At 37.1% G+C, this 24,825-nt stretch overlaps 1 protein-coding gene and 1 pseudogene across 1 annotated transcript in view; both read right to left on the minus strand.

The window, feature by feature from the left end:
* MDGA2 (MAM domain containing glycosylphosphatidylinositol anchor 2) overlaps positions 1 to 24,825 on the minus strand; it is a 943,396-nt gene that overhangs the window by 537,924 nt on the left and 380,647 nt on the right. The window lies entirely within an intron of this gene.
* On the minus strand, positions 9,301 to 10,918 carry LOC126084374 (RNA-binding protein EWS-like; annotated as a pseudogene).

Consider the following 24,825-nt stretch of genomic DNA (forward strand, 5'->3'; position numbering starts at 1 on the left):
GGTTCTTAACATTCTTTTCAAATACAGCATCTGACAACATCTGACATGTGTGCCAGAGAGGAACCACGGACTATCCATAGCCACTAGTCATCTATGTCCCTCTGTCTCTACATGGATGTTCCCACTCTAAGCCCTTCACCATGTTCTTGTCAGTATTCCCCAGGAGAAATATTTGACCAACACCTGGGGAATACTTGAAAGGGCATCACATATTTCATTAATCTCAATTTTTTCTCACAAAAGACTTGCATGAACTAAACCTGGTATTCCAACTTAAAGGTAAGTGTTGTGGCTAACTATGCCTTCTCCTTCTCTGGTAGAAATGTAAGATTCTGTATACAAGTTCTTGTTTTTATATTGGATACTATGTCACATCCAAAACTGTCTTCATCTAAGGGCTGAATCAGGTTTCTACCTAATAAACAAATTTTAGATAAAATGCAACAGCGAACAGCAACCAGTTGCTGTCGGGTTGACTCCAACTCATGGTGACGCCATGTGTGTTAGAGGAGAATTGTACTCATGGTTCAGCTGATTTTTCAGAAATAGATCACAAGACCTCTGGGTGGGCCTACACCTCCAACCTTTTGGTTATCAGCTGAGTTTGCACCACCCAGACTCCAGATAAAATACACGTCCTCCATTAACTTTGGAGGCAAGGCCACAGACTATCAAAGCAAAAATCTGGGAGTTTCTCCCTTGCTTTTCTGATACAATTATTTATGGACTTTGAGTTAGTGCAAAGGCATAGTGAAGGAGACAGAGAAATTATTATAACATTGTAGGTGGGGGCACCATAAATCCTTAAAATCTTTGATCAGTTCTCCTCCTGTAAATCAAATTTGGGACTCAATTTCCACTTTATAATGTTAGAAGCCATATATCATGTGATTAAAGAATCCCCCAAGGTTCTTTAAACCAAATCTTTCTGGTGTTTATTAAATGTCACACCACTTTAAGAAACCAGAACACTCTTAAAGGTACAGGTACTAGTAACTTTTTTTTTTTTTACTTCTCTGCACTCCTGTGTGCCTACATATACTCATCATATCTTTAAATTAAAGAGCTTTTCAGCTTTCATGGAAATAGCCAGAAAGCCCCAGCAAATATCAAAACAAAAATTAGTCTCATCATTGTGCTTCAACCTTAAACACAAATTGGGTATTTAAAGACAGCCATTATTCCTTCCAGTCTAGCTCATCAAGAAAACAAATGAGATTTACTACAGATTATGCCAAAAATGAAAAAAACTTCAATTTGCTCTTCCAAGATTGTCAAAGGCAGGCAGAGAATCCTGAGGATCTGGCCTGCCAATTTCTCCATTGTTTTTGTCCATCGAGAAATCACTGCCTATGACCAGCCCCAAGAAGGTACAAGTTCTTTAGCATGTCACAACAATGCCACTCAGACTCCAGTATAGAGGACTCAGCACCGGAGTGACACGCACCCAAAGACTGCCTTTGTTTTCCTTCTGAACCGGGCAAAAGAGCAGTTATCACAAAACAGGGATGATCTGGACTCCACTCAGCCAATACTCTCACGAATTGAGAGTTTACTAAATGCAGGCTCCCGTGCAACACCTTAACTTCATAATCTCTGGTTAAGAACACAGCTGCTAACCAACAGGTTGGCAGTTCGAATCTACTAGCCACTTTTTGGAAATCCTATGCAGCAGTTCTACTCTGTCCTATAGAGTAGCTATAAGTTGGAATTGACTCAATAGTAACGGGTTTGTTTGTTTGTTTTTATCCTCTCTAGAAGCCTGGCGGCACAGTAGGTAATGAGCTTGGTTGTTAACTGAAAGTCGAGTGGTTGGAACCCACCAGCCACTCCTGGGAGAAAGATGTGGCAGTCTGCTTCCATAAAGATGGAAACCCTATGGGACGGTTCTACTCTGTCCTTACAGGGTCACTATGAGTAGGAATTGACTTGATGGCAATGAGTTTGTGGTTTAATCCTCTCTAAAACTCTGAAAAGCATATGTTTTTACTTGCATTTTGGGAAAAGAAAATACTCCCTGTAAAGGGATGTAAATTGCCAAAGCTGGGTTTTGACTCCAGTTCTGCTTTATGCCAGAAACAAATTTATTTTGTTGTTGTTTGTTTTGTTTAGTTTGTTTTCATTTTACTATGCTGCTTTCCAATTTTCAAAAGGCCAGACGTCCCTTTACGTCTTGGGGATTTGGGAGGAAAGAATAGAATACAGAATTGTCAATCGTTTATTCATTTATATTCTGATAGGCAAAGGATTTTTTTTAATTAAATTGTCTTGTGCTATTAGGTTTTGAAGTAAAAAATTATCTAAATAATATGAAACATAAGCAATCATTAGTAATATCATTCAATTCCTAACTGTTAAATAGGATGCTTTTATACACTCAGAAATATCCACAGAAGCTGAGGAATTGCTCAACATTTCTCCTCAAAAAATTCAATTTCCATTTATTTAGAGATGGAGTTTTGAAATTTGCCCTGTAAATACCTCAGTGGTTCACATCTGTGGCAATGTGCCACAGTATTCACCAGGAAACTTCTTGAACATGTCATCTCCCAGGTCACTGGCCATATTAGGTTCCAGGGGCTGAGCCACCTTTCTCCTTCTCAGAAAGCAACTATACTCCCTTTGGTTTACCACAGAGCAAGACCCTACTATCAATAGTAAACATTTTCCACTTTCCTAAGTAAACACATACATATATTTTCTAAGAATTTTCATGATTGTTATTAGTGATGTTAGGGTTTGTCAATAAAACAAACAATATGGGAAATTTGTAGTAAGTATCACAAAAATTTTAGAACAGTAGCAGTTAAATCAGTGACCTACACCTATCAATCACACAAGGTATTGTAAATGGAATTTTATATCATTAACCTATTTTCTCTATTACAAACTTCTAATCGATGGTACTTTTGTGCATGATTGAACTAACAAGGAAATATAAAAGAGTAAGTAAAAAAAATAATTACTTCTAATCATAATCCCTCATTGTTATGCTGAAATGTTATGTTGAAATTCTGTCAGCATTCTTCCAAAATTTTATCTTTTAATATTATTATTTTGGGTATTTTTCTGACTTTTACTTGGAGAATAAATTAGATCATGTCTATGTTGGACGTTAAAAAAGCTATTCAGACTTTATTTTATTCAGGCTGTCACCATAGCTAGTTCAGTGCCTTTCAAAATCTACTGCCAAAAACAAATGGCCTATTTATGTGTTCACCATTGTTTAAGAAATTTGAACCATTAAATTATTTGGTTTTAATTAAAGTAGTTAAAGGACATCATGCTTGGTAAAGTAGAGGGTCAGTGAAAAAGAGGAAGACCCTCAATGAAGTAGATTAACACAGTGGCTGCAACAATGGGCTCAAGCATAACTATGACTGTGAGGATGGTTCAGGGCTGGGCAGTGTTTTGTTCTGTTGTACATAGAGTCGCTATAAGTCAGAACCAACTCGAAGTCACCTAACAATAACAACAAAGTAATTGTAAAGGTTAAAAAAAAAAAAAAAAACCTAATGTTGTAGTTAAGTGGGAAGCAATATACACCTCCGCACACAGTGAGTGGGAATTTAAGTTAATATGATCGTTCTGGGAAGCACTTTGCCAATTTAGATCCAAATATAAAATATACATAACTTTTGATCCTTTTAAAAATTACTTAAGGTGATAAATTATCAAACGATGCATACATAAAATATACCCATTGTGAATTTTATAATGGGTAAAACTGGAAACAATAACATATGTGGAAAATGAGCTATCAAGCATGATTATGTGCTTTCAAATTTATTGTCATGGAAAAATGTTAGTGTCATTTGATTTTTAAAAGTATAGCTTAAGAAGAACATGGCTGGTATAGCGATTGAGTACGCATCACGGTTATGAGCAAAGGGTCTGAATCCAAGTGCCCAGGTTCAAATCCTGACTCGGACATTCACTAACTATGTGACAGTGGGCAAATGATTTGACCTTGCTGGGTGCTGGTTTTTGTAACTGTATTCGAAAAATTGATTAATAATCATGCCTCCCTCCAAGGATTTTGAGACAGTGAGATGATTAATGCTCATTGGAACAGTGTCCAGCACATAACTAGTTGACAGTCAGTGTAAGTAATATTTTCAAATTTATATATATATACTATGTATATGTACAAACTGTATGTATATATAAAGAGATATCTAGAAAGATATTCTGTGAAATTTTTTTATTAAAAAATCTAAACACAGAAGAGGTGAACATTGTGTAACCAAGTGTAACCATTAACATTGTTTTATTTTTGTTGAAATTATGAACAACCTAAGTATCAAGCAATAAGATACTAGATTCATAAATGGTGAAACATCCATAAATCAATTACTGCACTGCCAATACAAAAATAATGCAAATCTATGCCCACTGACTGGAAATAAATCCTTAATATATGGCTAAGAATAACATGTATGGTAGGACCCCATTCATGTACTATTACATACCTACAGCTGTGTGCATAGAGATATGCCTAGGAGGATGTTGACTAGAATGTTAACTATTGTGATATATTGGGGCAGTTAATTTCCTGATGATTTTTGCTTTTTTCTTCATACGTTTCTATATTTTCTAATAAGCACATGTTTTTCCTAAAAATAATAAAGTGATTTTGTAATTTATCTTTAAGTTTTGGGGCCACGCTCTACCTCTCTGTCATACTTTCCCTACTTTCACTTCACAGTTGCCCTGATTCTCGTAATCCCTAACAACGAAGGAAACACTTGTCGATTTGGAGCCACAAGATTTTTCCCCATGAACTTCAGGCCATTTTTTTTTTTTTTATTGATTTAGAATCCTTTGACGTTTCTTAAATTATGGTTCCGGTCTTCAAAAATCCTAGCTCCTTCTTTGCCCTGCCAAGTTTGCCTGAAGCACAACCGCCATATCTGTTTGTAACTTTGAAGCAGCTTGACTTTTTTCATTTACTGTACATCTCTAAACTACTGTCAAAGTGGAGTCTCATGAACCACCATGTAGTATCGAAACCAGCTGTCATCAATGGAGTACGACAAATATTTCTTGTTATCGTCCAAGATGCCGTTGTATACTTCTACTCTTCCTGTTCCCAAATTTCTTCTTGAAACTCTTAGTAGCTTCCTGCATTCTCCCAACCTCATTTTAACTCTTTTCAATTTATTTGCATACAATAAACAATACATAAAAATCCAATGAACGACCAAGCTCGTTATAGTATAGGTCATCAGCTCCATCCACTTCCGCAGACCGCCCACAATGAATCATAACTCAAGTATTCTCTTACCTGCCCCTACTTTTGGAGCCCAGCTCTCCCAGTGATCTATCTCCCAAATAACTACATTAAAATTTTACATCATCAGCATATTTTAAGAGATGAGTACAGAAGTTAAAAGTTTAAGCAAAGTACTTTACTCTTTCAACAGTAATTTTCTGCCACAAATAATTATCTCCCATATCTGTTTATTGTTATTCGTAAATAATAAATTAATAGACACATACACACATATATGTGGAATCCCTGGATGGTACAAATGGTTAATGAACTCAGCTGCTAATCAAAAGGCTGGTGGTTCAAGTCCATCCACAAGAACCTTAAAAGAAAGGTCTGGCAATCTACTTCCAAAAAATCAGCTCTGAAAACCCTATGGAGCACAGTTCTCTGACACGCATGAACCAGAATTAACTTGACAGCAACTTTTTCTACACAGCTCAGCCTGTATAAAATCCGCTAGCCGCTCTTCGGAAACCCTAAGGGGCAGATTTACTCTGTCCTATAAGGAGTAATTTTATAAGGAGACTATGAATTTGAACTCAGTGGCAATTGGTTTGGTTTTCAGTTTTGATACATCTACATGAAAATATATCTTCCTCTAATTAAAAGTTCCTAATTATAAAAGTGTTAATTCTTTCTAATGTTACTAAATATTTATCACAGTGCTTTGAAGTATTAGTGTTGGAGTTGAATTTCCAGTGTGGAAATGTTGTTAGGTGCCCTTAAGTCAGCTCTAACTTTTGTTGTTGTTGTTATTGTTAGGTGTCGTCAAGTCGGTTCTGACTCATAGCGACCCTATGCCGAACAGAGAATAGCAACCTTATATATCAAAACTAAACAACACCTCCTGGTCCTGTGCATATTCATGATCCTTAGTATGTTTGAGTCCATTTGTCTTGGCTACTATTTCAGTCTGTCTCACCCAGGGCTTCCCTCATTTTCACTGACCCCCCAACAACCATGATGTCCTTTTCTAATAATTGGTCTTTCCTGATGATGTGTCCAAAGTAAGCAAACCAAAATGTTGCCATTCTCACTTCTACAAAGCATTCTGGTTGTATTTCTTCTAGGACTGAATTGTTCTTCTAAGACAGCTTGCTCTTGAATAATCTCAGTTTCCTATCTATAAAATAAGGACATGGCCTTCTACCTCAAATTGTTAGTAATCATGTTAGATAATTCATACCCAGTGCTTAGGACATTGCCCAGCTCATAACATTAGGCATTCAAAATTTTTAGTTTTTGTTGGAACTCTATGGAGCAAACATGCTAATACCAGTTGCCACAGAGTTGATTCTGACACATGGTGATGCTATGTGTACCAGAGTAGGAATAATATTATTGCTGGTAAATGAAATAACTACATTTTCTTTCCAATAATTTACATGAAGCAAACACCTTCCCCCAAAAAAAGCAGAAATGAGAAACAGTTGCAAAAATGACACCAACTTTATTTAAATTGTGTATTTAATGAAATGACCAAATTCGTCAATAAACCTAAACATTTCTTTTAGAGGTCAGTTGACTGAGCGAATGAATGAAAATTATTGCTGAGAATTTCAACCAAAACCAGTGCTTTTAAAAAATAAACATGGAGAATAACAACTTCTTAACAAGGTAAATACTATTTTAATTACTTAATATCAGAGACTCCCTCTAAAGAAATAAAAACCAGGAAACAACTAAGAAATAACTAACAGGTTTACCAACAGAAAACAAGAGAAGCAATTCAGATAGGTGTTGTCTAATTAACCACTATAATCAGCATTCTTAGAAACAGCATTTTAATATGTAGAACACAAAGGATATATTTGCTTCCTTGACCACAATCCCACAAGGACCCATTTTCAGAAGAGTCAAACACTTGTAGTAAATTCAAATAAATATCCCCAAAAACTACTATGAAATGGCATTTTCCATACTGAAATTTTAGAACCTAAAATGAATAGCCAAGGAATGACATAAAGCAAAATGTTATTATGCAGATGAAGTCTCCATTTTAATTAAGGGCTGGGAACGAGAGACCTGAGGGTCTAATTCTAGAGTTATTTTGACATATATCAACTGTTCCTTAATTTCAAGTGAAAGGCCTTTTTGACAAGTTCTCATGTCGATATGTTCCTATTAGCTACCAGTACCTTTAAAGTGGTGTTTTGTCACTGACCTACATTAGTATATCAAATTATGACAGCAAATTAATTGCTGCACACAATAGTAATTTAGATTTCAAGCTCCAGCTAAATATTTAGAAGAGTACTTCAACAAAATGGAACAAGAATATCTCTGTTTCTACTGCATTCATTTGATGAGATGCTAAAGAAAAATAGAATACAATGATAAACAGATTTACGTGTTCTCCAAATTCTTTTTGAGATTTAGTACAGAAATTACATAATTTAATTTTAGAAATACACTTTCCTTTTTTAAATAGAGAGGACAAGGAAGAATTTTGAAAACTTAAGGAAAAAAGTCTTTGCAGATACATGATACATGATGTTCATGGAAACTTCAAATCAAAACCACTTAACTCGTGACATTAGAAATAGTTGTCTCTAATAATTTTGCTCATAAAAGGTAAAAGGATAAAATACGCAATTTTTTTCTCATTCTTAATGTGGAGACCTCTAAAAGCGTGCTGTGGGGCTAAGGACTTTCATACTTTTTGGAAGAGTTCTCTTAAAGCTCTTGATTGTATTTTCTCAAGAAAAGCTTCCTGCAGTGTTTACCAAAGCTGAAGAAGTTTTCGCCCCGAAGGATCACATTCTCCTGTTAATTATTTATATTGGGAAGGGGCTTATGGCTCACCCCAATTTGGTTATCTAGGAGAAATACTAAAAAACTGGCAAACTGTTCCCTGTGCTATTTTAGCCTCTTCTCACCCACTGTTATTCATTAGGACACACACACACGTTAAGCTGTAGAATGGCCCTAGTTACCGTCTATATACAGATGGCACACAAAATCATATTTCTAATGCAGACCTCAGCCCTGTCTTCAAGGCTCCTATATACACCTGTCTATTTAACAGTTTATTTGGAAAGCGTCGATATACCCCAATATATCCAAAACTGAACTCATGATTCAACATCCTTCTCCCCTCAGAAAAGATTTCTTTTGTTTTTTTCCATGTCGTTGAGTATTAATACCATCAAACAAGTCGTTTACACTGCTACTTCGTCCTTAACATCATTACCCAGTGTTGTTAGTTTTGCCCTCTCAGTTGGCCCACTTCCCTCCATCTTCATCACAATCATACCTTCCCAAGTCACTATCATCCCTTGTTCAAACTACTATAAGAGCACCTGAACTGATGAACGACACACTACTGATTCTTCAGACAACACACTGTTGATCTTTTAAAAGTGACTAATTTAATTCCTTATTTAGGGAGGGAAGAGGGAAGAAAGTGGGGGAGGGATTATGTTAGTTCATAGAAAAGAGAGACTACACATAATACTTAATTATGCATAGACATTATAATTCTCCTTTCACACATAACACACGTATCTATTTCCAAATTGCAAATTAAAGTTCTATCCTATCTTAACTGACTGTCACACCATGAAATAGGATGAATTCAGGTCCAATAACTTTTTTTTTTTTTTTTAACTATTTAACTTGTTTTAACGTTTCTCCACAAATAGTGACGAATACTAAAGACAAAGAATAATCATAATGTTGTGGCCCACGTTATAAACATGGAATTACCAAGTTAAAACATTTTCTGGTTTAACAAATAAATTTGGTAGTTTGTGCAACTCTGCAGGGTCTCTGTGTCTAGTAGGGCCGGTCTCTAAGTTCCTATGGTACTTGCCTTTATCCATTTTCCCAGGTGCTCCATGCCTACCTCTTCTTCTTCCCATATGTTCCATCAAAGGTCCAGGGGTCTCACAGGGACAAATCATCTTCCTCCACCAAACCAACCTCAGCCCATGTGCCTGCCACCACATAGCCACCTCTGTCTGTCCTACAACCACCTCAGAACATTCCACTGGGACGTCATGGTTCATGAGGCCACCTCTTCTTCACATGCTACCAGAACACCTCTGCCACTCTCCCCAGGAGTGGAGGAGAAAACCTTCAGAGTCAGAAGACTTACATTGGTTACATTCTGTTCTCCAGGCAAAGTCCTTGTCTCCACTTTCCGGTTGAAGGCATTCTAGTCTCCAGTGTTGTGGCTGGATGTTTCCTCCTCCAGATGGGTCCTCTCAGGAACACCAGGGCTCTCTTGGAGGAAAGCCTCCTCTGTCTCCTCCATGATCTCCTGGGCTCTCTAGACCTCCATCGCATGGTGGCAGCATCCCTCTGCTCCTCACAGGGTGACATACCATCCTGTATACTTTCCATGGAAGGCTTCTTCTGAGTGAGAGGCACTTCAGTGTTGGGCATACTTCCCATCAAACCATTCCATAGCAACCTTGGCAGTTGGTGTGTCTTCAAAGGACACTGTGGCATCACCTCTGGGATTTCCTGTTTCCTTGTCCAGGGAAATATGAATCATGGGTTGCCCAGTTCTCTCGTTTATCTTACCAAACCGCACACTGATTAAGGAAGTCTGATACATCATCTAGAGTCACATTGTCATTTAATTCTTGAACATAAATTGCACTGCTGTAAGAGTCTTCATCTGGATCTACAGGTGAGCTTAAATCAAGATCTGGTTCTTTGTCCATGGGTCCCCTAGTCTTACTGAAGCCATCTTGCTCTCCAGTGCTGTCCATTATGCCACATCCTCCTCTCCATCCACCTCTACTGATGCCTTCAAAACCAAATTCCCCTCTTCCTCTGCTCCATTATCAGGGCCACTCATACTCCAGTTCTCTTCTTGTCCAAAGAATCCTCCAGGCCCCTGTCTAAAAACACCCACGCTACTGGGGTGGTCCTGCTGGAATGAATTCTGCTGCCAGTAGTTGGTGTTCTGTTGGCTATATCGACTTGGAGCCTGGCTGCAGGATCCAGTTATGGGGGCTGGGAGAGTAACTAGTGGGGGGCAGCTTCCCATAGCTGATCTATTGATCATAGCTACTCTGCTCTCCAAAGCTGCTGGGATGCCCATAGGTGTTTTGGTGAGAGTAACTGCTCTGATATAACTAGTCAGCTGTGTAGAGGGATAGCTGGTAGGAGGACAGGGTGGAGATGTGGTAACTGTCTGTGTGGGGTATCTCCCAGGAACCTGGGGATAACTGTAATTACTCTGTTTTTATCATTGGCTGAGCTGGTTTCAAGCCCGCATGCTAGATTGAAGTTGATTTCTCTCAGTGGGCTTGCTACCATCCTGTGGTCTTGCAGGCATGGTGGCTACAGGCTGCTGCTTACAGACTGGGCAAACAGGTAGTGGTTTTCACAGCAGTGGTGGTATCATAAGCATCAGTGCCGTACCTCTGGACAAGCTGGCTGTACATGTGGAGGCAGCAAGAACAGTATAAACAGTAGGAGGCTGTTCATAAGAATTTGCTTAGGTGATCTGCCAATTGACTGCAGTGGTCTGAGCCTGAGTATAGCTGACATCAGCTATAGGTTCCATAACTTTGTTGCCCAAATACCTGGGTTGTCTGTGCACATCCTTGAGTAGGTGGGGAGGTGTAAGCACTGTAGCCCTGCTGGGCTAGCTTGGCTGTAGGTACTGTAATGTGTGGTTACCATTCTCTCTCCTTCTTCTTATAACTCTTAGAGAAGAAAAAAAAAAAATTTTTTTTTTTTTTTCTCTTACGGGAAGATAATTTACATCATGGTTTCCTTCAGCCTGAGGTGTAGAGACTGTCTTCCCCATGTTGGGTTTATTGTGTGGTAGCTTCTACATAGAAAATGACTGAGAAAGTGCTGCTTGAAATGTGTGGTGTTGTTTATACTATAACATTTTCCCTAAGTGCTATATTGCAATGTTTTTACTGGTTGATAGCTTCAGTCACTTTTTTTTTTTTTTTTTTTAATTCTAGACTCAAACAACAGACTACCTGCTTTATGTATGCAAGTCACTGATTTGAATAATTTGTATCAATGGACTTGATAAAACAAACCATGCCTTCCCAATCCATTTCTTTGGGTATACATTTCAAACTTGCTGATGAATTGCAAAACATCTATTATAATCTGCAAAATCTATTTGTCTTTCAAATAATGAAGCTGTTTCTACCCACACTGTACAGTTATTCACCCTGGTTGGCTGAACTTACTTTCCTCTTTCTACCACACATTCAATTTTTGGTCAACCCATACTAATAAATTCCAACCTATAGAAAGATGTCAAGAATACTTCAGTTCTTCAAGCTCATCACTGTATTTTCTGTAGACTAGCTAAAAATGAGATTTATTCTCAAAGACAGTGATAGCCACTGACAGAGTGATATCTTACAGACTAATTTTCTTTACGAAAGGACAAAATAATGCTCTAATACTTGGATTTTTTTTTTTTTTTAGTAGGAGCCCTGGTGGCACAGTGGTTAAGAACTCAGCTGCTAACCAAAAAAAGGTCAGCAGTTTGAATCCACCAGCTGCTCCTTGGAAATCCTCTGGGGCAGTCCTACTCTATCCTGTAGGATCGCTATGAGTCAGAATCCACTCAACGGCAACAGGTTATTTTATTTTTTTTTTAATGGCAGTAGTAGAATACTTTAAATGCTTTCTTTCTTTCTCTCTCTCTCTCTTTCTTTCTCTCTCTCTCTCTGTCTTTATTGTATTATGGATATGCTATTGAACAATTAGAAATAAACATGGGTGTGTATGGTTTGACATATTCTCCTTATGATACATGGATATGGTCACTAAAACTGAGATGTCAGTAGGAATGATAGCAACTTCTCTACATTTCATTCCTTCTTGTCTCTTGTCTCACTTGCCTTTTTCTCTTCCTCTCTTCCTTTCTTCCAGTACCATTTTCCCACTCCTACCTTTCCCTTCTTACTTCACTCCCTTCCTCCCTTTCTTCCTGCCTTTCTTCCTTCATTTTCTTCCTTCGTATAGCACAACAGATAAGTCATGTTCTCAACCCTCAAGCATGACTATTAAAAAGGAATTTAAGTTTCCCAAGCCATGAAGCCTATTATTTTTATCTGAAATACAATCAAAGAAAAGGAGGGATGATTATAAAATATTAATTTTAATAAAAAATGTAAATTTCTCTCCATTTTCCCTGGTGGGAAACACTTGATTAAAGAGAATTAAGGTTGACTTGATTATCCATGTTTGTGCTAAACTTGGGAGAAGGTTATCTGTCCCTGACATTTACCCACAGAACACTGAACTCTTGCTAAATAAGAACAAAAACTTAAAAGATATAATGGTCAAAAGGGGACACAGCCAAGAACTGATTTGTCTGAGGAGTTTCAAGAACACCCTATAAAGTACTATGATGAGAATGGGACCTTAACAGAATTCACATACGAAATATATATGTGACTAGTAAGGATATGTTTGAAAGTGAATGAAGGAAGACAAAGTAGGTGTGACTCCTGAGCAATTAGCTGCTTCTCTCTTAGCTTGAAATTGGAAACACACACACACACATGAAAGTGATGCTGTAATCAGTTCTGGGTAATCCTATTTATTTGATTCTGAGGTTCTCACGTGTGTGGCAGGGCTAACTAAGGTCACTACAGTAAGGGAAGAAGAGCTTGTTGACATTTTTACTTATCTTTCAATTAATAGCTTCTTCAGTTAGAACCTTCTTTGACACAGCTGATAATCAATAGAGCATTACTTACATCACCTATAATAATTCCTCCAGATTTTATTTACCAAATAAAATGTCTAAACCAAAAGATAAATTCCATTTTTGCCTGTTATGCACTGATTGCCCTAAAAGCTGGTAATTGAAACCCAACATTTACCTACTAGGCTTCTTGGCATTCAATGCCAGTTGTTTCCAACCAGGAGATGAGGCTACCTTCTCCTGTTCTGTGGATCCCTCTGTATTACAGGCAGATCTAAAAAAAAAAAAAAGACTATTCGAGCTAATTAACAGTCACCCATTACTCTGTGCTACTCAACTTACCAGAGACTTACGTGGGTCGGAGAAAAAAAGAAAAAATACCCTGTTCATAGATGACAGCTTAACTTAAAAAGTAAAGATTCTTACAAAGAGGAGAGCAATGACCTTAAGTGTATGCAGTCACATTGCACTGCTAAACTAAACTGCTAGAATCTTTTTTTTTTCTTCTTTTTGGGGGGCCTGGAAAATTGATATGGCCTTACCTTCATTTCCCTTCCATTAATAATTATTGAACATATTATTATTATTATTAATAATAATTATATTCAGGAAAAAATAGCAGTACCTTAATAATTCAGTTTGTAGCAATTTATTTATCAAGATTTCTCCCAGTTCTAAAAGTTATAATTCTACAATCTTATGCAGCATTCCACTTAGAAATAAATAGGTTATTTTTTCATTAAACCACTAAAGATAATTATTTTTCAAAATATTCAACTTCAAATGTAATATTAAACTGAGTGAAGAGAAAAAGTGAGACAGAGAAAGAGAAAGGAAAACACAGTGAGACAGAGATCCCAAGACAGTCCAAACAAAGAAAACCATTTTGCATTTATAGCATTCCATTTGGATTGAATCCCCGTCGCTGGAGACAGACTGACACACACGGGCCATATGTCACAGAGCATACGTTTTTAAAACATACCCAGCAGGAATTACCCTAAACAGCAGAGTAACCACTTGTAAATGCAGGAAGCTAACTGTTTCTACGTGTAAAATACTGATATTTTTTATATCTTGAAATAATAATGCCTTAATAGATATTCTACTGACCAGCTGTGAAGAGTCAAAACTAGGTCACCCTCTGACAGCAGTCTTGGGAAGTAGTTATGTGATGTAATTAGTTTAGTGCTTTATTATAAGTATTATTATTTTATTATCAGTGCTCTCTAGAAAGAAAGAAACAGACTGAAAAATGAAACACTGCTAAAACTTAATGAAATCAAGCAACCTGGCGAAGAGATACAGATCTTGGGGTAACATAGCTCAGTCTGATTTACCCTTCAGGAACAGTGCTAGAATAGAGGACGCAGGCCTTTCAATGTGACAGCATCCAGAAAACATGACCTGCATACAAAGAAAGTAGCCCCCATGGCATATCACATCTCTAGTTGTATTGATCATCGCTGGGTACTCAGATTCTCAGTGTGGATTGAGACATTGATGCAATAATCCTACTTTCTGTCAAGTGTAGAATGTTATTATATTTTAAATTCTCCCTATTTAGCTAACATCTGAACGGTTTATCATAATCATAAGACATGATGCCAATACAGGAAACATTTCATCAGCATTGAAGTGAGTCAGCAAACATATAATTCCCTCCCCCTACAATATCTATCACAATCTCTACCACCCCCTGTTCATGCGTACACTGCACTTACCTTTTGCAGCTATGCAGTATTAATGAAAAGCTAGTATTTGTCATAACTAATAACAGAGGGGAGAGGAGACCCAAAGCTGTGTCACAGGAACGGAGTAAAAAGTTTTCCCCCCTTTAAAGGCTAACTTCACCCATTGCTCTGGGATGAACTTTGTTATGTGTTAGGAAACCCTAGTCCCAGACGGAAAAAAGTCATGCATATATAAGATATATAGCTCTGGCCAACACTTGAATGACTAATATATAAGAAGGATAAAGATCTCAAGCATGGTTGTTTAAATGAGTTGTGCCTAGACTTTATTAATACAAAAAAAAAAAAAAAAAACTCCCATTGCTGTCAAGTAGATTTCGACTCATAGTGACCCTATAGGATAGAGTAGAACTGCCCCAAAGGATTTTAACTGCTGACTTTTTGGTTAGCAACCGAGCTCTCAACCACTGCACCATCAGGGCTCCATCTGATTAACAGCTATAATAAAATAAATTGCCCATATTTTGCATAAGAAAAAAAAAAAAGAAAGAGAAAAGGAAGGTGCCTGTAGCCATAAAATGGTTACTAAATATTTTCAACTAGAATGACATCTTATATTAGAATTAATTTGTGACATAACTTCAAAAATAGATGGTGGAAAAAGCAGGAGGGGGAAGAAGAACTTAAAATATACTAGACAGGACTGTGATAGGAAACAAAGAATGAAAGAGCATGGAAGAAACAACTATGAGAAAAACCTGATCTCCAGTAACTCCTTTCAGTTCAATTTGCCAAATAATCAAGTAGATACTCTGTATAAAATATTGTATTCACTCCCGAGATTGATACAAAAATGTATAAAATATTCTCTCTTTCTTCCAGGAACTTAAGGTAAAACTAGAAAATACACATTAGTGTTGGCCATGCACCATAACCGCTGGGGTGCGTGTTAAAAACACACATTCATTAAACAACCAGGAAATGTCAAAGTTACCTTCCATCTAGGCAAAGTCAGAACATTTTTTTTCCTCAGTGAAAATGAATACAGATCCTGGTATTCTCTGTGAACCTTTCTAGCCACAGAACCATGGAGCCAAATTATTGTTATATCAAAATTATTATAACATCTTTTTAGTTTGCTTGAAAAATATGACGAATATACAAAGGAAACAAATTTGTTGATTTTTTTCATCTTGGTCATATACTTTTGTCTCCTTATTCCAGATTTGAGTAGAAGTTGCTTCATTCTTGTTTGTATATTGGCTGAAAATTTAGAGATGTGAGAGATTTTTCTTAAAGAGGGAAGAATGGCAAACGTTATGTTTTCTGGTACTTATACGCATTGTACCAGGAGAAGGAGAGAAAACTGCCCACCTTAGAAGAAAATAATCATTAGATAATGCACATATGACATGGCAAACCTGAGGGAGATGGACCGAGGAAAAACAGGTATGTTTCTGAACAAAAGAGTAAAGTGCCAGTGCTATACTAAAGTGTGGTACAACTGCATAAATAAAGGTTGGCAGAAGAAGGAGAGAAAAAAAAAAAAAAAAACTAGAAGAATTAGAATGTGATGAAAATGATAGTAGGAAATAGCATGGAAGGTATAATTGGTTCCATATTTTGATTTTTGCTTGGAAATTCATGTTCTGACTTGATTTTGCAACTTAACTAAGAAATTGGAATTGAGATTTCAGCAGCACTCAAATGAATCAAGACTAAATGTGATGATTGCATCTACCCATTTGACCCAGGGGTGGATATTTGAATCCTGGGAGAATCAAGCCTCCTGCCAAGAGGAGTTGTGGGCAGGGGCTTATCTATGGAAAATAGCACCTATGGCAATTAGTTTTAAATTGTTGAATGATCTCTCACAGCTGGCAATGGAAAATGCAATGGCCAAGAGAAACTGCTCACTTGTCCCCCTCCTCAAGTGGCACTCAGCGTATGCACCCTACCTGCCATATCTTAGTTACACCTCTGGTTGTGGGACTGGGTGACAGGCAGCGCCAAATCTTTTTAACCATTGGCCATAATCAGTAAAAAAAGAATCTGCATTAATGGAATTCACACCGAAATCTGAGAACCTTTACTCTAATGCAAGAAATCTTTGAAAAGTGCTAGAAGAAATCTCCAATCAGCATGACATAAGGAAATGAAGGATAGAGAGAACAGAACTAAGGTGGGAAGAGGGAATATAAAGACTGTTTCTTTGAGAAGCTGGGATTGATCTGAGCTTTGAAGGATGGTTAGAACTTTATTGGGCAAATATAGGAAAGAAGAATATTTCAGATGCAGGCGGTAGCTCTGTTATCAAAGACTCAGATGTGAGAGAAATCAAAATGCTCTCAAGGATACTAAATATCTGAAAATGGAGTACAGTGGAGGAAATAAAGCAATATAACAATTGATCCACACTAGTAAGTAAAAAAAAAAAAATTTTTTTTTTTTTTTTTTTAGTAAGGGCTTTGCATGACAGACTAAGGAGTTAAGACCAAATACTTTGTGAATAACAGAGCCTCAGACGGTTTTTGAGGATACTTGAGACTTAATGAGGTAAAGTTATAGAGTCCACTTCGGGTAAAATAAGTTAAAAGAACAATGTACTAAAAAAAAAAAAAGAAAGGTGTACTAGGTCACTATGGAGTCAATTGTAGTAAATGAAGTTTTCAGAGAGCATCTATGAGGGGAAAAAAGGAGGAGGTGAGTGAGAAATAAACTGTGGCATTAGAGTTGATGCTATTTTTATACCCGTTATATGATTCAGGCAACAAAAAGAGATAGGAGATAGAATAAAACGGAGTCCTTGGGTTGGTACAATTGGAGTTGAAAATGCATTCCGTATACCTAAACTGGAGAACACTGGAAGAGGGATAAGTATTAGCCAGCAGTAATGGAAAATTAAGTTCATATTGGTATATCAAATATTAATTCTGATGTACAGGTAGTCCCTGACTTACAACAGGGTTCTGTTCCAAAGACTCCATCTTTGTAAGTCAGTTCTGACATAAGTCTAGTATCTCATTTCTTTTTTTTTTTTTTTTTGGTTTTCATTATTATTGTCTTTTATTATTATCAGTATCTTTATAAATCCGGTCTTTATTTGTCTTTGGGGGTTGGGCACATTACATCTGAGAATGACAGCATCAGGAAATTATACACTGCAACATTGTAGGTAGTGCACATTACTGATAATAAGATGTAACAAAAAAAATGGACGCTTCTAAATGCAGTTTGTCATAATTCAAATACGTTGTAAGTTGGGCACTACCTGTAAGGAAACACTTATGTCTACCCAGCAGATGAATACATTCATATTGATTTCTTGAAATAATTGCTCACCAAAAAACACATTTATTGAAGAACATTTATTTATCAGAGTTTACCAAAACTCTGTGAGATTCTGGAAATGCAAACGACATATAAGACAAAAGCTCTACCCTCAAGGAGTTAGGTCTAGTCAGGCAGGAAGCAATGTAATAATTTGTTGTTTTTGTCAGGCGTCATCCAGCCGGTTCCAACTCATAGAGCCCTTATGTACAACAGAACGAAACACTGCCCGGTCCTGCGTCATCCTCACAATTGTTGCTTCAGCTCATCGTTGTAGCCACTGTGTCAATCCATCTTGTTAAGGGTCTTCCTCTTTTTTGCTGACACTCTGCGTTAGCAAGCATGGTGTCTCTCTCCAGGGACAGGTCTCTCCTGATAACAGGTCGAAAGTATGTGAGATGAAGTCTTGCCATCTTTGCTTCTAATGAGCATTCTGGCTGTATTTCTTCCAAGACAGATTTGTTCGTTCTTCTGGCAGTCATGGTACATTCAATATTTTTTGTCAACACCATGATTCAAAGCCATCAGTTCTTCTGCAGTCTTCCTTATTCATCGTCCAGCTTTTGAATGCTTGTGAGGTGAATGAAAACACCATAGCTTGGGTCAGACACACCTTGGTCCTTAAAGTGACTTTTTGCTTTTTAACACTTTAAAAAGGTCTTTTGCAGAAGATTTGCCCGATGCAATACGTCTTTTGATTTCTTCACTGCTGCTTCCACAGGCGTTGATTGTGAATCCAAGTAAAATGAAATCCTTTACAACTTCAATACGCTCTCCATTGTGTAGTGAAATAGAGATCTGGAGACATAGTAAAAAGCCATCTAAATAATCCAACTGGGAATAAACTAAGTAGGATATTTGAATCAAAGCTTAAAAATTGTGTAGAGGCACTCAGAAACTAGTGTGACAAGTAAACAATAATGGACAGGAATAGATCACCTTACACTAAAGCTCTTTTATAAATAATGTTGAGATTCTGAATTATTTTAGATGTTATTTTCTTTATAAAAATTGATTAGGAGCCATCTTACTTAAAAAACAATAATTTTCAAATTTTATTCTAAAAGAATACTGCAGTTTTAAGTATTCAAAGATATATAACTATTAAGAGGACCTTTTTTAATAATATCATGCATCTGTTGCGACTCATTTTCTAATTAGAGTTTAATTACAACATATGGTAGTATTCAGGTATTGTACAGGATCTATAAGTATGTAATATCTGAATACTGACCTGAAGGGGTTCCCTATTCAATGAAAAGGAGAAGAGAAGTTTAAATGAGAAGTTAGCCATTAGTAGACCAAGAATTTAATCCTAGTTGCTTTTTTCTAAATATTCTTTTCAACAGTATTCTCTCCACATACGGAGAGGTAAGGTGTGCCCAGTAAATGGCATGGGCAATGTGGTTTAGGAAGTTCAGTGGGAGGGGCCGACAACTACTGACCGGGGAAATTTCAGAACACTTTATGGAGGTGGTGAGAGATGTGTGTCTGGAGACTAGAATTTCCATTTCATTTAATTCTACTTCACAAATATTTATGGATCACTTCCTATAAGTAAATGACTACTGGGGATAGAGAGAACAATTTAAGACACTCATAATGGAAGATACCTAGAATACACTTGGAATTCCAAGCAAAAGAGTCTAGAATTTATGTAGCTGTACTTTGAGAATGATGATAACAGAATTAGACAGTAATCTAAGATAGCACTGATGTAAATTTGAAAAACAAATCTATATGGAATTAATATAAAAGCTTCAAGATCTGAACTTCCTACTGCATCATCTACTTCAGTAAATGGCAACAAAAACTGCACACTGGACCAAATCATACATCTAAAAATCATCCTAGATATATTCTCTCCATTTCTATCCCTCCATATACACAAAGACACTACTACTAATAATCTACATTACTTAACGTTTTTTATGTACAAAAAACCATGCTATGCACATCACCTACATCAACTTAATCTTTACAACAACTCTATGAAATTGGTACTATTCTTCTCATTTTACAGATGAAGAAACTGAGACTCAGAAAGTTTAAGTAACTAGCCCAAGGTCACAGCACCAGTAAGAAGCAGAGCATTCTTAACCATTGTGCTAAAATACCTGCTAAATAGCTTTAAAATAATTCTTATCCAGTGTATCTTTCTTCCAATCTCCCTAGTTGAAGAACTTCTCATCTCTTACCTAAGCCATGCTACAGTCTCCAATAAATGTTTCTGTCTCCAGTTGTAACACTCATCAAGCAGCTCTCCATTCTATTGTCGTACTAAACCCAGTGCCACCGAGTCGATTCTGACTCATAGTGACCCTATAGGATGGAGTAGAACTGCCCCATAGAGTTGCCAAGGAGCACCTGGCGGATTCAAACTGCTGACCTTTTTGTTCATAGCTGTAGCACTTAACCACTACACCACCAGGGTTTCCATTGTCATACTAGTCTTTCTAAAATGTAAGCATTGTTTATGCACTTAGGTCAATAAGATATTGTACATGCATATCCAGTTGTGCCATTTTTATAGAGATTTAATCACAGACAGAGAGAAATTTAGGCAAATCAGTGAAAGTTTGTCTTGGCTTTAGAAATGGATACATTAAACATATTGATTCCTGGAGTTGAATAATCTATTATTCCTTCCTCTTTACAAATAAATGATTCATTTTTTTTTCCATGGGAGATATTTTTATAGGTCATGATCCTGGAAGAAATCAGATGTTACAGCAAAAAAAAAGTGAAGAGAAATTAATGAAGGACTGTTTACCAAGGACAGGGTAGAGTTAAGGGAAACAACAAGGACTGTGAAAGACTCTGGAACTTGCAATAGCTGGAAACCATACTCCCACCAGGGCCTGAAGAGACAAGAGTTCCAGATTTGATCAGACATATAGCCATAAAGGGCCACCAGACAGGATAAAGTGTTCCCTTCCTCGAGGGAGGAAGCCGGGGGAATAAACTTCCCAATGGCTTCTCCTCCTACAAACAATCCCTTCCAGGAACTTCAGAATGTGACCATACTTGGATACAGAGTCCTGGCAGATGTAATTAGTTAAGATGAGATCATAAACCAAAAAACACCAAACCTGTTGCCATCAAGTTAATTCCAACCCATAGCAACCCTATAAGACAGAGTAGAACTGCTCTGTTGGATTTCCAAGGCTGGAATCTTTACTGAAGCAGGCTGCCACATCTCTCTCGAACTGCCTACCTTTCAGTTAGCAACAGAGTGCTTTGACCACTGTGCCACCAGGACTGCTTAGATGAACTCATACTGGAGTATAAATACAATATGGCTGGTGTCCTTTATAAGAAGAAAAAGAGAGAGACAGGCACAGAGACACAAAGGGAGGTGGTCATGTGACAACAGGTAGAGATAGAAGTGATGCATCTATCAACCAAAGAGCCATAAGGATTACTGGCAACCATGAAAACCTAAGAAAAAAACATGGAGCAGACTCTCTCCGTGCGTCCAAAAGGAATGAAATTTGCCAACACCTTGATTCAGACATCCAGAGAAGTCTGTAAGAGAACAGACTCCATGAAAGAATCGATTAGCAAAAGAGTAAATTTCTGTTGTTTTAAGCCACCCAAATGTAGTCCCTTGTTATGGCAGCCCTAGAAAACTAATACAGGCCCATTGGCCTAATCTAATTAGAAGCTAGAAGACAAAGGAGTCCAGTTGAGTCAGCCTGCACAGGTCAGCTTCTCAAAGAACAGAGCGAGGTGGAGAAGGGTGGAGAATGAATACAGTGTAAATGGAGAATATCCAGTACGTTCCTTTGCCTTTCTATATAACTTAGACTTATTTTTGACATTAGTTAAAATAAGGCCTATCTGAAAGTAAGAATAAGCAGATTGTCTGACAGTAAGCAACAGAAAGGCTTGCTGGGCTTCCATTTCCCATATCTTTGTTGCTGGAAGAGTTTTAGCTTTCGCCTACTACAAAATCAAGGATTTTGGCAGGCAGAAACATGTATAAATGCTTATTGCCAATAAATGAATCCTGATATAGAGCAAGACCAGATTAGTGCATTCTATTTCAGAAATTTCAGTTTCTTTACCCCTCATGGATCTTAGAATTACTTCTCCTCAGAACTTATTTACAAGGTAGAATGTAAGTTACTACACAAAAATATAGCATACACACATTTATATATATATATACACACACATCCATCCATGTATACGACTGTATGTGTGTATGTGTATGTATTCATATTTGATTTTCTTTTATACCACTGGCTCAATATTACTCATTTCACACACAATTATTCATTTAAAGTTCACATAACGCTGGGTAGCTTGTATCACCTCCATATAGCATAGAAGAATCCTGAAGCTTGAAGAGGTAAGGGAATGACAAAAAGTTTACATATTAAGGGAAAGGTGAAAGCTAAGTTTCACACCATAGGAGTCTAATGCAAGCTTACATCTTTAAACCACAAAGTTTGACTGCCTACAATTACTGAATCATATAGAGTAACATATTATTATATATTTTGTTTCTAGAAAACAAACAAAACCACTGCTTAACCTATGATAACCTTAAAAAATTGTCTCTTATTGAAGCTTTTTCATTACCAAAGAATTGAGGTGACTATTTAAGCATCACTTTACATCTATATAATTTCACAGTCTAAGCACTCTACAGCAGGCAGAGGGGGATGAGCTAAGTCACTGTCTGAAAGACAATGTGGGACTAGAAACAATTTCCTGAGGAAATATAAAAGGAAAGATTTTCTCCACAGAGTGTTTGTCACCCACTGTGCAATCCTATATTTTCACCAACCCAGGGAAACTCACTGTCACCTGGAGAGAGTACAAAACAAGTGTCCACAGAGGACAGGTATGTATTCGAGAATCTGTTGTTTGTCTTTCAGGGCGGGTACCAAAATGTACCTTAATATCGTACTGTGTTCTAAAGTTCCTAAATAACACCAGCCTATTTTTACAATGCAGACATATTGTGGAGTAGGGGAAGAACCCCACTCACACTGTGTATCTCTGCTGCCTATACTCCTGGAGCAAACTGACAAGTGTGAATTCATAGGTTTGTCTGAAAGAACTGTCCCCGATGAGTATGCATCCAGCTAGTTTAGGTTTTTATTTATTTCTGTTTTTACTCTTCCACATACTAGATGGGATAGGTAACAAACAACCATCAGAGAAAAAGCTTTACACACAAGATTTTACTGAAGTAAGTTCACATTGTAAACATGAGATACAAATATCAGCAAACAAACCCAGGATTTTTTTTTTTTTTTTTAATATAAGCTGTGAATTCTTTGTAGGACCTGATGTCTTACTAGCCAGCTAGGTTTGTGGAGTATCTGAGTGTTTCTGAGAAGGTTGCATCCCCAAAGAAAGGAGATGAAAACTGAGACAGGACTCGGTTACTCTCACATTTGGGATAATCAGAGCAGGAGTTATAAAATTCTTAAGTGCTGTTTGGTCTTGATCATAACTGCGTACTTAATAAACACCACATATGTGATATTCCACTAATGTAATCCATATTAAAATGTTGCATTTAGTGGAATATCACATATATGGTGTTTATTAAGTAAGCAGTTATGCTGCTCCTTGGAACTCCTATGGGGAAGCTCTACTCTGTCCTATAGGGTCCCTATGACTAGGAATCAACCCAACAGCAACAAGTTTTGTTATAACCTGGTTAAAATATTAAAATGCCTGTGGGGGCATGTCAGGTATCATCTGGAGCATACTAGGAGTTATAAACAATAGAGGGATAAGGGTGGGTGGTGCTAAGAACCTGAGAGGGTGGGACAGTGAAGGGGGAGGGTCTTTTACTCCACTCCAGCTGACAACTGTCAGGTGAGAATGTGGTTTCTTTTCATGGTTAATAAACTTTTTTTCTTTTTTTCATTTCTTTTTTTGAGAAAAAGATAAAGTATATTGTGTGTGTGTATTTGTATGTCTGTGGAATCTCCCATTTTTGACCGTTGGCAACTAACGCAAAACTATTTGAAACTCTGAATGCAGACATTTTGTCCAACAAGCCACACACATCTGCAGGTGAGCAACAGTCCACAGGCCACCACTTGTGCCCTCAAATATGGATAAAGGACATCATTCTTATTAATACAACTGTTTTCTCCATCATCAGTTGCTTTGCTGTAATTCTGTTTGCTTTGGTAATTTTTAAGGTAACTTTCTAGATTTGGACTTACCATCCAGCAACAAACTTTTGCAATCTTTTTTTTTTTTTACCTGAACTGACAAATTATTTAATGGAATCAACTCACATATATTCATAGCCTAAACAAGGCAAAATTTTGTTTTGTTGTTGCGATTTTTGGATTGAAGTAGACTCTATTATCATTGTTCCTGGTATTATTTATTCTATTTAAGAACTACCTAAAGCTAAACAGCATAGCCTAGTTTGTTATACCAGTAGTTGTACACCACAGGTTTTTATTTTCTTAAACATGTTTCATTTAAAAAAGAAAAATTAGGGAAGGGGGTTGTTGATTTCCTAGAAAAGAACTCAAGAGAATTAGTAGCTCCTGCCACAAAAAAAAGAAACCCTGTTGGTGTAGTGTTTAAGAGCTATGGCTGCTAAACAAAAGGTTGGCAGTTCAAATCCACCACATGCTCCTTGGAAACCATATTGGGCAGTTCTACTCTGTCCTATAGGGTCACTATGAGTCGTAATCAACTTGATGGCAACGGGTTTCTAGTTTCGGCCATAGAAAAACAGGTGTTGTGACTGAGTTTCTCAACCTTAATGGTCTTCAAAAGGTTCTCACTTCTATTAATGGACACAGTATTTTTCTATAAGACTCAAACGTGGTTTATTTTCTTCTAGATACAGAAGCAAAGTTGTTTATGATAATTAAAGTTCTTTT

This window comes from Elephas maximus, chromosome 10 (assembly GCF_024166365.1).
Source record: "Elephas maximus indicus isolate mEleMax1 chromosome 10, mEleMax1 primary haplotype, whole genome shotgun sequence".
In the NCBI taxonomy this organism is placed as follows: domain Eukaryota; kingdom Metazoa; phylum Chordata; class Mammalia; order Proboscidea; family Elephantidae; genus Elephas; species Elephas maximus.